This window comes from Lagenorhynchus albirostris, chromosome 1 (genome assembly GCF_949774975.1).
Source record: "Lagenorhynchus albirostris chromosome 1, mLagAlb1.1, whole genome shotgun sequence".
Taxonomy (NCBI): Eukaryota; Metazoa; Chordata; class Mammalia; order Artiodactyla; family Delphinidae; genus Lagenorhynchus; species Lagenorhynchus albirostris.
In genome coordinates, this window is record NC_083095.1 from 60,325,298 (window position 1) to 60,340,024 (window position 14,727).

Consider the following 14,727-nt stretch of genomic DNA (forward strand, 5'->3'; position numbering starts at 1 on the left):
TACAGAAGTTTGTTTAACGTTTGCTGTAAAGCTGGTTTGGTGGTGCTGAACTCTCTTAACTTTTGCTTGTCTGTAAAAGTTTTAATTTCTCCATCAAATCTGAATGAAAGCCTTTCTGGGTAGAGTAATCTTGGTTGTAGTTTTTTCCCTTTCATCACTTTAAATATGTCCTGCCACTCCCATCTGGCTTGCAGAGTTTCTGCTGAAAGTTCAGCTGTTAACCTTATGGGCATTCCCTTGTATGTCATTTGTTGTTTTTCCCTTGCTGCGTTTAAAATTTTTTCTTTGTATTTAATTTTTGATAGTTTGATTAACATGTGTCTTGGCATATTCCCCTTGGATTTATACTGTATGGTACTCTCTGTGCTTCCTGGACTTTATTCATTATTTCCTTTCTCATGTTAGGAAAGTTTTCAACTATAATCTCTTCAAATGTTTTCTCAGTACCTTTCTTTTTCTCTTCTTCTGGGACCCCTGTAATTCGAATGTTGGTGTGTTTAATGTTGTCCCAGAGGTATCTAAGACTGTCCTCAATTGTTTTCAATCTTTTTTCTTTATTCTGCTCTGAAGTAGTTTTTTCCACTATTTTATCTTCCAGGTCACTTATCCTGGAAGTGCCTCTGTTATTTTCAGTCACTGCCTCAGTTTTCTGCCTTTGATTCCTTCTGGAGAATTTTAAATTTCATTTATTGTGTTTTTCATCATTGTTTGCATTTTAGATTTTCTAGGTCCTTGTTAAACGTTTCTTGTATCTTCTCCATTCTATTTCCAAGATTTTGGATCATCTTTACTATCATTACACTGAATCCTTTTTCAGGTATTCTGCCTATTTCCTCTTCATTTGTTTGATCTGGTGGGTTTTTACCTTGCTCCTTCATCTGCTATGTGTTTTTCTGTCTTCTCATTTTCCTTAGCTTGTTGTGCATGCGGTCTCCTTTTTGCAGGCTGCAGGTTCGTAGTTCCCATTGTTTTTGGTGTCTGTCTCTAGCGGCTAAGGTTGGTTCAGTGGGTTGTGTAGGCTTCCTGGTGGAGGAGACTAGTGCCTGTGTTCTGGTGGATGAGGTTGGATCTTGGCTTTTTGGTGTGCAAGTCCACGTCTGGTGGTGTGTTTTGGGGTGTTTGTGACCTTCTGATTTTAGGCAGCCTTTCTGCTAGTGGGTGGGGTTGTGTTCCTGTCTTGCTAGTTGTCATGGGGCGTCCAGCATTGTAGCTTGCTTGCCATTGGGTGGAGCTGTTCTTAGCATTGAGACGGAGATCTCTAGGAGAGTTCTCGCCAACTGATATTATGTGGGGCCTGGAAGTCTCTGGTGGTCCAATGTCCTGAACTTGGCTCTCCCATGTCAGAGGCTCAGGCCTTACACCAGGTCGGAGCATCAAGACCCTTGTCATCCACACAGCTCAGAAGAAAAGGGAGAAAAAAGAAAACAGTAAAAAATAAAACAGTTAAAATTAAAACCTTTTTGAAATTATTAAAATAAAAGAATTAAAAAGTAATAAATATAACAGAAGAGAGCAGCCAAACCAATAAACAAATCCATCAATGATAATAAGCGCTAAAAACTATACTAAGATAAATATAAAAATCGGAAACAAGTCAGTCACAGACAGCACACCCCACATCTACAGTAGTTCCCAAAGTCCACCACCTCAATTTTGGGTTGATTCATTGTCTATTCAGTTATTTCACAGATGCAGGGTACCTCAAGTTGGTTGTGGGGATTTAATCCACTGCTCCTGAGGCTTTTTGGAGAAAGTTCCCGTTCTCTTGTTTGTTTGCACAGCCCTTTGGTTTCTGCTGTGGTTTTGGCCCCACTTTTGCATGTAGGTCACCCTCAGGCATCTGTTCCCCACCCAGACAAGAGGGGGTTAAAGCAGCGGTTGATTAAAGGGCTCCTGCTCATTCAGGCGAGGGGGAGGGAGGGGTATGGTAATTATAATTGAAATTCGATGTGAGCCTGTTCCGGCAGAGGCCAGGGTGACTTTGCAACTGCTTGAGGCGCACTGTGTGTTCTCCCGGGGAAGTTGTACCTGGATCACGGGACCCTGGCAGTGGCGGGCTGCACAGGCTCCCGGGAGGAGAGGTGTGGATAGTGACTTGTGCTCGCACACAGGACTTCTGGTGGCTGAAGCAGCAGTCTTAGCGTCTTATGCCTGTCTCTGTTGTCCATGCTGATAGCCGCGGCTCATTCTGTCTTTGGAGCTCGTTTAAGGGATGCTCTGAATCCCCTCTCCTTGCACTCCCCGAAACAATGGTCTCTTGCCTCTTAGGCAGGTCCAGACTTTTTCCCAGAGTTCCCCCAGCTAGCTGTGGCGTAATAGCCCCCTTCAGGCTGTGCTCACGCAGCCAACCCCAGTCCTCTCCCTGGGATCTGACCTCCGAAGCCGGAGCCTCACCTCCCTGCCCCGGCGGGTGAGCAGACAAGCCTCTCTCGGGCTGGTGAGTGCTGGTCGGCACTGATCCTCTGTGCAGGAATATCTCACTTTGCCTCTGCACCCCTGTTGCTGTGCTGTCCTCTGTGTCTTCGAAGCTTCCCCCCTGCCCAACCCCTGTCTCCGCCTGTGAAGGGGCTTCCTAGTGTGTGGAAACTTTTCCGTCTTCACAACTCCCTCCCAGAGGTGCAGGGCCTGTCCCTATCCTTTTGTCTTTGTTTTTTCTTTTTTCTTTTGCCCTACCCAGGTATGTGGGGAGTTTCTTGCCTTTTGGGAAGTCTGAGGTCTTCTGCCAGCGTTCAGTAGGTGTTCTGTAGGAGTTGTTCCACATGTAGATGTATTTTTGATATATTTGTGGGGAGGAAGGTGATCTCCACATCTTACTCCTCCGTCATCTTCTGGACCCTCCAGGATTCTTATTTTTGCTTTTAGAAAGCCATAGCAATGAAAAGTCATCCTGCGTGTGTGTGTAATACATCAAATAGTAAGACTGAGGTCTAAAATCCCACAGTCCAGGGTTGTTGATTCTGGCTGTACCTGGGTCTCGTCATCAGGTAGCTTGTTAAACACACACATACCTGGGACTCATGTCTAGGAAATTCTGATATGCATCTGGGGTTGAGACACATTGTTGAGGTTAGGTGAGGAAGCCTGTCTGAAAGCCACCCAAGAGTATATTGATTTTTTTTTGAAATAATGGAAGAGCCTTGGTATTTTACACATCTCTAATTGGTGGTAATTCGCTTATAATGGAAAAATGCTTTGAATATATTTCAGTCTGTGTGTATGTGAGAGAAGAGAGGAATAGCTTGGTATGGTGAAAGTATAATAGGATTTGAACTAGAAGTCCTGAGTTTAAGACTCTGATCTCCTTCTACCTAGCTAAGTAACTTTGGGCCACTCTGAGCTCAGTTTTTTCTTTTGTAAAGTGAAAATATTAGCACCTAAGTTACAGAGTTTGACCATCAGATGGGATGATGGTCATACGTGGGACTGCATTGACACCTGAAAAGAACTCTGCTAATGCACAGAGAAGAAGACCATGTGGAGACAAGAGCAGAGACTGCATTGATGCTGCCACAAGCCAAGGAATACTAGGAACCACCAACAGCTAGAAGAGGCAAGGGGGAGATTCTCCCATAGAGCTTTCTTCTTTAGAGTGTGGCTCTGGAAAGCCTTGATTTGAAGCTTCTGGCATCCAGAACTGAGAGAGAATAAATTTCTGTTAAAGCCACCTGGTTTATGGTCATTTGTTATAGTGGCCCTAGGAAATGAACACAGAGTTTAGTAAGAGAGGCTTTGGGAGGGATAGTGTCATTGGAGGCTGACCATCCCTGAAGGGCAGGCTGCTTTGGGGTCTGACTCCTTGCTTCTTCTGGTTTCTTCTTTTCCTCTCCATGAGAGCAGGAGCTGGAGCTCTTGTGTTGTTGGTGTTGGCCGTGAGTGCATTATGACAGAAGGGGGCATAGGCACAATGTGTGGGGTTCATTTGTGAGTCAGAAATCACTTGAAATGTAGAGGAATTTAAAGAAACACAGGCATAACAACTAGCCATTTGTGGTGATGGTTATTCCCTGCTTAATTGTAAAAGTAAATAAGGCCTGTTTGCCAATGGGAGTATCACTTGCACACAAAGAATGAATGAAGGCCTTAAAAAGTGTCTTATAGTCATGTTTGCACTATTGATTTGCTTAGTAAATTATTTTGTGGAGATGGTACAAACGTTAGTCCCAACCTGCCCAATTTATGAGTCTAGTTTAGTTCATTCTAAATTATCAACACTGTATTGTACACAAATGCAAATCACATATTTGCTTTTATGTTTGCACTCAACTTTATTGTAGCTCATATAAATAGAATAAATTAAGAGAAAATATCTTGGGACAAATAATGATATGCTTAGATACACTGATGTGTGCCTAGCCTAAAGAGTCATTTTTGCTAACCTGAAATTTTTTAATCCTTCTCTATCTTTATGGGAAATGTATAGCTCTAGTTACTAATTAGAATGCTCATTTTAAGAAATGTCGAATTTTTCTATTTTAGATGTGTTCCATATAATCAGTGATTACATTCTTTTAAAAAGCAGACATAATCCTAATAAATAAAAGTGATCAGAGCGTCCCTGGAACACTGCAGACTTCTTTCTGTCTCACTGTGGTGTACTGTGAACAGCTATAAACAGTTAGGGGCTATCCCTAAAGTACCCATGGTGCTTTGGTTTCATATGGGGCAGTAGCTCCTTTCAACTGTAGAAGAGGAAATTCTGAAGCTCTTTCCTCTGTTTATACAGAACTTTTAATACCTCTTTGCGAGGCGAAAAGTCCAACTGAGTTTCTAATGGCTTTATTATTATTATTACCTTTAAAATATATTATGGCAATTCTTTGCTCTCTGTAGTAAGGTAATTTTTGTCATCTTTCTTCTTGCTTTTATTCTTTTATTTTATTGTCCTTGGTATTCCATTTGTTTTTTTGACACATGACAATATTTTTAGTTTGGTCCTGCTGTTACCACCGCTGAATTAAAACTGAATTCTATGAATTAAGATTATTGTTCATGAAGTAGGTAATAAGTAGATGATAGATAGGGTTGGAGAGATGAGAGATAGATAAAGATACATGGGGTAGAGTCTCTTTTTTGATAGTTCAAGGCCTTTTTTTCACTTAATTAGGTAATATAGTCTCTATGGTAAGGGTTGCTCATTAGCTACTCTGTTCACTTTATTGATTAAATTTATTTACTTGGTAAGACAAAGATGATAAAATGCGGTACTACCTCATTGAATGTGCCTTATAAACCATGAGCTGTGCTGTAGCATGTTGGTCAAGATCCATTAATCAATCTGGAAAATATTGATTAAGCCTCTGACTTCTCACTTTTAACAATCAACAATACAAGATAAGGCTTAGATATGCAGAGAAGGTCTGGTGTTGGTGAGAGATTGTGAGACAGATGTCTTGTGTCATTTGAAGTCAGAATCATCAGAGAACCAGGGAGTGACATAGACTAAAGACTGGCACTAGCTGGGGGAGAATTAGAAAATTTGATTTCTATAGATCTTTGGAAACAAGATTTTAGATAGTTGTGAGAGAAAGTTGTGCTCTCTTTTATAGCTGCATTATAAATGTAAGAATTCTTGAAAGGTCTTATAAAGCAATGAGCCACTTGAGTACCTTAAAGAAAATTTCTTTTTGCAGAGAGATCTGTAGATTCAGTTGACCTTAATAAGCAACTCTGTAGAAACAAGTTGTAGGAATATTGGAGGTAAGGGAGTGACTCCTGTTGGATATTTGCTTAAGGCTTCTACCTTAGGTGGATGGGCAGATGTCTCTCATTCTTCCAGATGCTGAGGCTGTACTTGGTGGCAGGTGGATCAAAGCAAGGAGAATGCCCCAGGTTGCACTGAGGTAGATCGCCTTCAGAGGAGAAAGAGTAGCTTAATAACTATATTTATATTCCAGACAGGCCAGACTCTTTATGTTGATTCCATTCTCTGTGGTATTGCTCATTCTCCTTTCCTAATCTTCAGAGATCCATACCAGTGGTTCCCAAAGCATGGTTGCTAGGTCAGCAGCACGAGCTTAATTTGGGAATCGTTAAACATTGCAGCTTCTTGGACCTCACCTCTTATCTACTGAATGCAAAACTCTGGGTGGACCCAGCGGTCTGTGTTTTAACAAGCCCTCCAGGTGATTTTGATCCACACTAGAGTTTGAGAACCATGGATCTCTACTATTCTCTCTGCCTGATTAATTTTTTTCCTTTTCTTAGAAGCGTCCCACTTATACAGCACCTAAGAAAATACCTAATGCATAAGAAGTACTTGATAAATAGTTGCCCTATGGATGTTCAAAACTCTCGTAGAGATTTTGAAGGAAAGGAGAATGTCTTAATCTTACTTTCTAGCACCTTTCCAGCCATGGTACTTCTGATTGCCTGTGCCCATCAGTAGAAGTACTTTTGTGTTTTATGTCATACAAAATTACAGGTGTTCCACAAGTAGTAGTAAAACATAGAACCTGCCCTCAGGGAGCCACAAGTGGATTATGGCAACCATACAAAAGCAAATACACTACAGTGTCCAGGTGATGTGTTTATGATGAGCGTTCTTCCAAAATTTCTTAGGATGGGATCATAATAATTATTTTATATCCTTTTCCTCATAAATAACTGTTTCTCTCTGATTACATGTTCCACATTTTGGTTCAGAAAATACAATGATTATGGTCATAATGAAGCTAATGAAAGAAGGGAAATAGGTATGTAGAGAAATAAGGATTTTAGTAGAATCAAATCCTTAAACTCAAGACAAGACACTCAAACCATTCAGGTATTTTGGCTTGGTTTGGAGAGAGGGCAGTAGATTTAGAGTTTGGAGGGCTATGGGATCCTTCCAGTGTAATATAATTACTTAAGATAAAGTGAAGTGTGCTGGAATGGTAACAGAGTATGGGTTGCAGTCCCAACTCTACATGTAGTTGCTGTATAAACTTCAAGTTATTTAACTTCTCTGAGCCACCTATAAAATGAAAACATTAATATTCAGGTCAGATTCTGTGAGTGTTCCAATATTTCACCTTTGTGACCCACAGAAACAGAAATTTCACATGATTCAAACCCATATCTACCTCAAGCAATTGCTCTGGGGATCTAGTGAAGTCAGTATACAGGATGCCTGATACCTAGTGTGTGCTCAATAAATAATAGATCTAGTCTCCTCGTGTGAAAGCAGCTGGCACATAGTGTTCAGTAGATGTGTTTGGATAAAACAATCACAGGAGGCAATCATTTTCACTGTCTAAAAGTAGGCTCAGTCCTTGATATTCTCACTTTAACAGCTACTTCCATGCCAAGTAACTGTCTCCATCCTGCCTACTGAATAATTTTCCAGAATATTCATAGTGTGGAGGGGGCCTTGTTTTTTTGTTTTTCCTGGATCCTGTATTTACTACTTATGTGGACATAAAAATGTAATATCTTATATGCATGTTTTTATTATTTAAAGTATTCACAATTTAGTGTTGGTACTTGTCTTTGAAACGAATTTTGGATTGCATAGAACACTTACCCCTATTGTGCTTTGGTTTGCGCAGGAAGAAAAACAACTTACGGCAGTCAGCCTTTGGTATATTAAAAAACATTATTCATGTTTTCGTTTAGGCTCTCCTGCATAACACGAAGCCTGAGCAGTGAGTGTAGAATGGCTTTAAACCCTCAGCAACAGCTTTGTTTCTGCTGTGGAGCATCTCTGCTAGACAGGGGCCTGTCACGTCTGTGTCAGTGCCATACATTCCACATTGATTGAAATTCGGTCCCCAAATACCACTTAATAGTAAAGAATAGTCAGTTTTCGAGGAGTAGGCAAGAGTCAGTGATAATGATTTCTAGAAAACAGTGTCAAAATCTATGACTAGCTGCATGTTTAGAAAAGAAGGTAGAAAGAGGACTGGGCATGTTGCATGTTTTTATTCACTAAGAGAATAGTCCTTGTGGCATTATTATCCTTGGGTGTTGGCATTGAACAGGGCTGCTGCAAAGCTTGTCTGCATCTTGAATCTTTATTTTGGAGTCAGGGTTGTGTTAGGCTTTCCACAGCTCAGCAACAACATCCAGTTCCAGGTTGAAAACTCATGGAACGTCTTATGGTTGACAGAAAAAACCGTCTAAAGTGTGTCATGCCTGCCATTTGCTTAGGCGGTAGTTTGTTAATACCGGTTCTGTCTTCATTCCTTTTCTTTCTCAGCCAGCATTTAAAAACTTGTTGTTGAAAGAGGAAGATATGTAGCATCCTCATGCCTATCTCTCTTCTGAATGATCTTTCTTCCCTAGATGGGAGTTGCAAAAAAAGTCTCAGTGGTTGGAAAACATGGCATTTTGGAATCTCAACTCTTTCTTTTTGAAAATGTTGGTTTGCTTCCAACCAGAAGTTAGAAGGTGTAGGTGTGGTGGAAAGAGCATAGAATCAAGTGGCCTCACTGATTCCTATTGATTCCACTGGTAAAATAAGGGGGTTTGGATTATATTATGAATATATGAATAAATGTTTCATAAAGTCCTTGCTGACTCCAACAGCTCATATTACAATCTAACTCTATTTTATCTTAAAGGAAAGGGGAACATTGCTCTTCTCAGTAGCTTTCTTGCTGTGACTCTGGAGACATCACTGTTTCTTTTAGCAGCTAAGGATGCCCTTACTATAAAAACATTTACAACTTGACTCTAAGTAAGAAACAAATAGAAAGAGCATGAGATTTTATGTTCCGAGTCCTCAGTACCTGACAGATAAAAAGGTACCTATTAAGTTTTTTGCTGAATAAGTCAGATGGGAAGTTAGAAGGTCTGGGTTATCTGTGTAACCTCAGCCAGGTCACTAGAGTCACCTGGGCTTGTCGTGGGGAGGCTGTCCCAGGTAACCACCAAGATCTTTCCTAGCTTTAAAATTCTATGAACTTGGATTCCAAAACTAATTGCTTTTTGAAAACTCTGTTTACAATTTTCATAGGCACTCACATTTTGAACATTTATGAAATGGAACACAGTTATGTTTTAGTATGAAAGTTTAAAGTGGTTGTGATAAGAGCACTGTAAGTGTTAATTAGATTAACCAACTCCCACCTGGAATCTCACAGGATGGAAACACTGGTACTTTAGTTTGTTTCCTTTTTGAGGAGCAGAGCTGATGCAGGGGAGGGAGAAGGAAGCTAGGATGAAGAAGGGGTAAAAGGTAGTGGTGTTGAGGATGGGGCAGTCGGAGCACTAAGAAGTGTGAAGACAGATGCCAGCAGGGTGGGAGGAGAGGTTGAAGAGAAGAGCAGGAGACCTCTTGATGGTTTTGGCCAAGTTACAATCACGCAGAGGCCTGGTGCTGTGCACCACACGTGCACATGGCTGCTTACTCTTCCTTGTGGGTTTGTGGTCACTAATTCTTAGCAATCACGGTCTAGTTGTGTGTACTTTCTAGATTTGAGTCCCAGCAATTTGGGTGCATTCTTAACCTCATTGTGCTTCAATGTCTTCATCTTTAAAATTGGGGATAATAATGGGGATTATGTGACAATACATGCAAAATGCTTAGATCAGAGTGCCATGAATGTTAGCTCAATATTAATAAACATCAAAACATTAGCTATGATTATTTTTATTATTACTACTACTATCACTCATTCATCAGAAGAAATAGACCAACTCATTGCTTAAATGGAAAGCAAGCAGAGTGCTGACAAGATTGTTCCTGTTTTCACCACAGAAAACTCCCCAAACAACTTTCCCCCTGAAAAAAAACTTTCCTTTCACGTGACTAATTCAGTTTATGGCAACCTCATTCTCTTGGGCAGAATATTGCCCTCTTACTGTGGTCTTCTTTCAAAATGGAAATATTCACTGAGAGCAGCATATTAAGTTCCTAAGATATGATTATGAAATAATATTTAGAATCTCTTTTCTGTATGACGAGAGAGAGAGAGAGAATGAATATGAGTGAATTGAGAGGTGAGAGTGAATTAAATCTATAAAGGGAAAAGGATTATATCCTTAAAGGACAAAGGGAAAGTGGAGGTGAGTAGGAAGACTAAAAGGAAAACAGGCGTCACGAAGGGCAAGTGTCCCCTACTTCAGAATTCTGTTCAGCAAAATGGTTGAAAATAGTAGGCTACAATTTTGTGAAAATTTAGATACAAAAGATCATTTCTGGTTTCCACAGTGATAGCCTTGGGGTTTAGGATTTTTATATCTTAACTTGAATCTTCATCTATATTTGCAAGAAAAATCTGCAAACTCTCTTCCTTTGGATATTTTGTTGATAGCTCCAGTTTTCTGCCATTTTTGTATATTTAACAGAGACACAATGGGACTTGCTCAGTATGGATCTGAGAGTAAAACAGGCTGTAAAAGATCAAAAAGAGGGAGACCAAAACATCACCCAGGGAACTCTTTAGGAAGAGCATATGATTATAGGATCCTACAGAGTTAGAGAACTCTTGAGGATGATTAGTTCTAGTCATAGGAATTACAGAATTATGGATATTGGCCAAGACAGAAGCTATGTAGAATACCTAAAAGGTGGTATCAGGATGGAAAGTCTTTACGTGAGAAATGAACTTAAAATCTGATTATTTAAAGTCAGGGCATTCTGGAATTATGTACGACCACGAGTAATTTAAAAGCTAGCCTTTGGTGAAGAGAAGGGTCATCAGTCTTTCCCCTCCTCTAGCATCACCTTTACATCCCAGAAAGCATGTGCTGCTCCTTCCGTCAAACCTGTTACGGTTCCCTCTTGCACAGTGCTAAGTCCATTTCCTCCATGAGACTTCCCTTCGTACTTCTAAACAGGGACATTCTTCTTACTTCCTATCTATCTGGACCTCTCCATGGACACTATAAATTTGCACCTGTTATTTTTGTATATTATTTATCTCCACATCTAGATTATAAAGTCTTTGAGAAAAAGAATTACATCTGTGTATCCCATACAGTATATTGGTGATGTGTGCATAATAAATACTCGAGAAATATTTGTGGTTGAGTAAAAATTCAGTTTTTATAGGGAAAAATTTAAGATTATCAATCCAATTTAAAAGAAATTTGTCTATCTGGAGTTGGTGATTTGAAAATGAAGAATGTCATCATATTGACTAAGCAATTGCTAGTGATAAACCAAAGTTCAAGTATGGCAGTCAAAAATGTCATTTTAAAGCAAAGCCAGTAAGACAGTATTTGAGTCCATTGCTTCATGCATCATAATTATACTTGCATAGTGTATTCTGTTTTCTTTGAACTAAAAGAATTCTGCTGAGGTCAAAGTATTGGAATTTCCAATGTACTAGAATGAATTTTTTTTTTAACCAGTAGACATGCTTGTTTATTTTTAAGGGATATTTTATTTTTTAAATTTTTTTGGGGGGGAAATGGCTACCTTTAATAGGAAATACATACTTTATTTTTTGACAAGTGTTTAATCATATTTATTCATTCAATAAATATTTACATCAAGCACCTCTTATATGGGAGTTCAGCCACAAACATGACCCACATGGTCCCTGTTTTTGACTGAGATGATGCATTGTTCATCAAGCTTCTCTATGGCTAGAGTGAAATATCACTCAAATATCTCTGCCCAGTGTTAAGCCCACCAAAAATGTTTTCTTTTTATTGGAGTATAAAATTGCTTTACAATGTTGTGTTAGTTTCTGCTGTACGATGAAGTGAATCAGCTATATGTACACCTATATTCTCTCCCTCTTTGACCTCCTTCTCACCCCACCCCAATCCTACCCATCTAGGTCATCACAGAGCACCGAGCTGAGCTCCCTGTGCTATACAGCAGGTTCCCACTAGCTATCTGTTTTACACATGGTAGTGTATTTATGTCAAATCTAATCTCCCAATTCGTCCCACCCCCTTACCCCCTTGTGTCCACATGTCCGTTCTCTGAGTCTACATCTCTAATCCTGCCCTACAAACAGGTTCATCAGTACCACTTTTCTATATTCCACATATATCCATTAATATATGATATTTGTTTTTCTCTTTCTGGCTTACTTCACTCTGTATGACAGACTCTAGGTCCATCCACATCTCGACAAATGACCCAATTTCGTCCCTTTTTATGACTAATATTCCATTGTATATATGTACCACATTCTCTTTATCCATTCATCTGTTGTTGAACATTTGGATTGTTTCCATGTCCTGGCTATTGTAAATAGTGCTGCAATTTATTTCTAAAAATTCTCAGAATGCTAAACAAATGCTTTTAGATTTGACACATAGTCTATGCCTCTTTCTCTTAAAACTTTATTTCCTTTCTCACAATCCAGTGATGTTTTCTGAAAATTTATTGTAGGTTAGTGTCCAGTATTTCCCTCAATGTCCTAGAATTTGAGGGCTCATTTTAAACAAATACAGTCGCAGGGAAGTCATTTTGCAGCCAGGAGAAGGAGCACCACATTAGAGGGACTGAATCGTGTCCAGAGTCTGGGCCATTCTTCACAGACGGTGGCTGCCCAGGGCCCTGAAGTGGTTTCTCTTTGCTCCATTTCTAAATGAAACTTAGTCAAGCCCAAGATTATCTGAGGTCTTTAGTGAAAAAGTCTTACCTCATGTGGGTGGACTTAACATATTGGCCTGGGACAAAGGGGAGAACGTAGGCCTCACCCATTCCTAGGAGCACAGCTGGGAGATCAGGTTTGGCTTTATACACATAAGTGCCCCCATGGGGTGGGGAAACATGGCCACTTTCTCTCCCTGACTGCACCACTTAGTTTTTTTTAAAGGACTTATGAGATAGAAGATTCTTGGGTAGCAACACCTGCAAGAGTAAAAATTTAGTGGGGGAGGGACACAGAATACGTGAATTTGTAGCAGTAGGTTTTCTTTTCTTTTCCTTTTTCTATTTTGATAGAGATTTTGCTTTGGACAATCTAGAACAAATTCTATGGTGATTTATATTTTTCAATGTATAAAACTTACTTCACATACCTTTGGACATCCTATAAATGTTTTCTACAGCATTATTTTCCTGTGATGACATCTCAATCAAATCCAGCCCTAAGTTCATTGTGAGCTTGAATTAATCACGCCACTGCTCCCTCTGCCTATATGTATTTATGCCATAGGTGTCCTTCCCCCATGAGAGCATCTATCTCAACTTTCCAGAACACCCAGATCAGGGTAGGGGAAGTTCTTTGTCCTGAAGTGTCTTAGCCTCTAGAACTTCTTTTTTTTTTTCCCAGTTTTATTGAGATATATAAATGACATATAACATTGTATAACTTTAAGATGTACAGCTTAGTAATTTGATACATGCATATATTGTGAAATGATTACCACAATTGGGCTAGTGATTGCAGCATTATTCACAATAGCCAAGATATAGAAACAACCTAAGTGTCTGTCTAGGAATGAATGGATAAAGAAGATGTGGTGTGTGTGTGTATATATATATATATATATATATATATATATATATATATATATACACACACACACACACACACACACACACACATATACACACACACACCCCCCCCTACACACACACACAAACACACACACGCACAATGGAATATTACTCAGCCATAACGAAGAATGAAATCTTGCCATTTGTGACAATATGGGTAGACCTAGAGGGCATTATGCTAAGTGAAATAAGTCAGACAGAGAAAGACAAATACTGTATGATCTCACTTATATGTGGAATCTAAAAGACCAAATTCAACCTCCAGCATTTCTTTAGTCTCTTAGGAACGCATATTATTGCCCTTCACTCCTCTCTGCCCTCCCTGCCTCAGTCTCTCAGGGCAGATACCCATACATCTGCCAGCATTCCTTGCTTCTACCTCCAAAGAGAGCAGAATGATGCCCTTTGTATATTTTTAAGCTATTGATTTGTACCTACTAGTTAGTATTTTTGTTGACATTCAAATCTTCTTTAAGTAATTTGAAAGAATGTATTTGAAACAGAAATATGCTGTTTGGAACTCTGTATATAATGTTAAATTTTGTTTAGAATTCTTATTTATTTGTATGCTATGTTGTTGCATTTAAGAAATAAAAAATCAGGACAAATAAGGTACTATATGGGAAAGCACTTCAAACCATTTGGAAAAGCGAGACACCACGTAAGTCCAAGGTATATTCATAAGAAGCTGGCAGCCCTCCGTGAATGTAAATATTTCTTTCTGTAGAAATTTCCTATGATGCATTTAAAAGACAAAATTAAAAGACAAAATTGATTAAAATAGCCATATAAAATGTGACACTAATTAGTCTCATTAAATAAATAAGTCTCCCAATAAATAAACATTTATTCAGTATTTGCTATGTGCCTGGGTACTGTTTTAGAACTAGGGATATTTAAAGAGTAATCATTCTCAAGAGCTCACTGTCTAGCCAGGGACATCACGAGGATAGAATTAACCATTTTGGGGTAACAGCATAGGAATTCTAAAAAGACTCTTATTTATAAAACTTCGGGAATACTTTATATTGAGACCCGCTCTTTACAAAGCCAAGATGTTTAACTTGAGCAGAAGTGGTTTGATACCCAGATTTAGAGCCAGGTTGAATAAGAAGTCACCAGGTTTTTCTCGCTTGCTGAGGTAGGTGTGTGTCTGGTACTTTCAAAGAATAGCAAGTCGGCTGGGAAGGCTGGAGTGGAATGAGCAAGGGGAAGAATAGCAGCATATGAAGTTAGAGGAGTAATAGAAGCCAGATGGCGTAGAGCATTGTAGGCCATTACAAAAACCTTATTTTTAACTCAGACGCGAAGCCACAGGAGTATTTTGAAAAGAGTAG